Genomic DNA, 2657 nt, shown 5'->3' on the forward strand with positions numbered 1-2657 from the left:
TTAGAGGTGGAAGCTTTTGTCTTCCCTTTTCTCTTTCTAGAGGTTTCTCCGGCCTTAGGTGCCATAAATGATTATAGAAAAACAAAAAGCAATGATTTTACCACACCAAATTTAAAAGGTTTGCTCGTCCTCGAGCAAAAGAAGAAAGAAAGAAGGGGAAGAAGAAGAAAATGGAGGAGATGGAGGGGGAGAGAGAGGGGTGGGGTAGGTGAAGATCCTGTGGGATCCACAGATCCTGAGGGGTCAAGGATGTATCATCCCTGCTCCTATTAGGTGTGTAAACGCCCTTGCAGTACATGTCTGGCGTTAAACGCCAGCTTGCTGCTTGTTTCTGGCGTTAAACGCCAACTCCATGCTCTGTTCTGGCGTTAAACGCCAGTTTGGTGCTTGTTTCTGGCGTTTAACGCCAGCTTGATGCTTCTTTCTGGCATTAAACGCCAGTTTGATGCTTCTTACTGGCGTTTAAACGCAAGTAAGCTCTTCCTCCAGTGTGAGCTATTTTTAATGCTGTTTTTCATTCTGTTTTTTATTTTTTCAGTTGTTTTTGTGACTTCACATGATCATCAACCTAAAAAAAGCATAAAATAGCAATGGAAAATAAATAGATATAATTAAATAACATTGGGTTGCCTCCCAACAAGCGCTTCTTTAAAGTCAATAGCTTGACAGTGAGCTCTCATGGAGCCTCACAGATGTTCAGAGCATTGTTGGGACCTCCCAACACCAAACTTAGAGTTTGAATGTGGGGGTTCAACACCAAATTTAGAGTTTGACTGTGGGGGCTTTGGTTGACTCAGCAGTGAGAGAAGCTTTTCATGCTTCCTCTCCATGGTTACAGAAGGAGATCCTTGAGTTTTAAACACAAGGTTGTCCTCATTCAGTTAAAGGACTAATTCTCCTCTGTCCACATCAATCACAGCTTTTGCTGTGGCTAGGAAGGGTCTTCCAAGGATGATGGATTCATCTTCATCCTTCCCAGTGTCTAGGATTATGAAATCAGCAGGGACGTAAAGGCCTTCAACCTTTACTAGCACGTCCTCTACTAGTCCATAAGCCTGTTTTCTTGAGTTGTCTGCCATCTCTAATGAGATTCTGGCAGCTTGCACCTCAAAGATCCCAAGTTTCTCCATTATAGAGAGTGGCATAAGGTTAATGCCTGACCCCAGGTCACACAGAGCCTTCTCAAAGGTCATAATGCCTATGGTACAGGGTATTAAGAATTTACCAGGATCCTATTTCTTTTGAGGTAATTTCTGCCTATCCAATGCATTCAGTTCATTGGTGAGCAAGGAAGGTTCATCTTCCCAAGTCTCATTACCAAATAATTTAGCATTCAGCTTCATGATTGCACCAAGGTACTTAGCAACTTGCTCTTCAGTAATGTCTTCATCCTCCTCAGAGGAAGAATACTCATCAGAGCTCATGAAGGGCAGAAGCAGGTTGAATGGAACATCTATGGTCTCTGTATGAGCCTCAGATTCCTTCAGGTCCTTATTGAGGAACCCTCTAGTGTTCAGGGGACGTCCCATGAGGTCTTCCTCATTGGGATTCACGTCCCCCTCCTCCCTTATAGGTTCGGCCATGATGGTCAAATCAATGGCCTTGCACTCTCTCTTTGGATTTTCTTCTGTATTGCTTGGGAGAGTACTAGGAGAAGTTTCAGTGACTCTTTTACTCAGCTGGCCCACTTGTGCCTCCAAACTTTTAATGGAGGACCTTGTTTCATTCATGAAACTTAGAGTGGCCTTAGATAGATCAGAGACTATATTTGCTAAGCTAGATGGATTCTACTCAGAATTCTCTATCTGTTGCTGAGTGGATGATAGAAAAGGCTTGCTATTGCTAAACCTGTTTCTTCCACCATTATTAAAGCCTTGTTGAGGCTTTTGTTGATCCTTCCATGAGAAATTTGGATGATTTCTCCATGAGGAATTATAGGTGTTTTCATAGGGTTCACCCATGTAATTCACCTCTGCTATTGCAAGGTTCTCAAGATCATAAGCTTCTTTTTCAGAAGATGCTTCTTTAGTACTATTGGATGTAGCTTGCAATCCATTCAGACTCTGAAAAATCATATTGACTTGCTGAGTCAATATTTTGTTCTGAGCCAATATGGCATTCAGAGTATCAATTTCAAGAACTCCCTTCCTCTGAGGCGTCCCATTACTCACAGGATTCCTTTCAGAAGTGTACATGAACTGGTTATTTGCAACCATGTCAATGAGTTCCTGAGCTTCTGCAGGCGTTTTCTTTAGGTGAATGGATCTACCTGCAGAATGGTCCAATGACATCTTAGATAATTCAGACAGACCATCATAGAATATATTCAGGATGGTCCATTCTGAAAGCATGTCAGAAGGACACTTTTTGGTCAGTTGCTTGTATCTCTCCCAAGCTTCATAGAGGGATTCACCTTCTTTCTGTTTGAAGGTTTGAACATCCACTCTAAGCTTGCTAAGCTTTTGAGGAGGAAAGAGCTTGGCTAAGAAAGTCGTGACCAGCTTATCCCAAGAGTTCAGGCTATCTTTAGGTTGAGAGTCCAACCATATTCTAGCTCTGTCTTTTACAGCAAACGGGAAAAGCATAAGCCTGTAGACCTCGGGATCAACCCCATTGGTCTTAATAGTATCACCGATTTGCAAAAATTCAGTTAAGAA

General features: G+C 42.3%; 1 non-coding gene across 1 annotated transcript; it reads left to right on the top strand.

The window, feature by feature from the left end:
• The first annotated feature begins 2345 nt into the window (after positions 1–2345).
• On the top strand, positions 2346–2453 carry LOC112760567 (small nucleolar RNA R71). The gene has a single exon (XR_003181000.1). It is a non-coding gene; the product is annotated as a small nucleolar RNA R71 (small nucleolar RNA).
• The last annotated feature ends 204 nt before the right edge of the window (positions 2454–2657 follow it).

This window comes from Arachis hypogaea, chromosome 16 (genome assembly GCF_003086295.3).
Source record: "Arachis hypogaea cultivar Tifrunner chromosome 16, arahy.Tifrunner.gnm2.J5K5, whole genome shotgun sequence".
Lineage (NCBI taxonomy): Eukaryota > Viridiplantae > Streptophyta > Magnoliopsida > Fabales > Fabaceae > Arachis > Arachis hypogaea.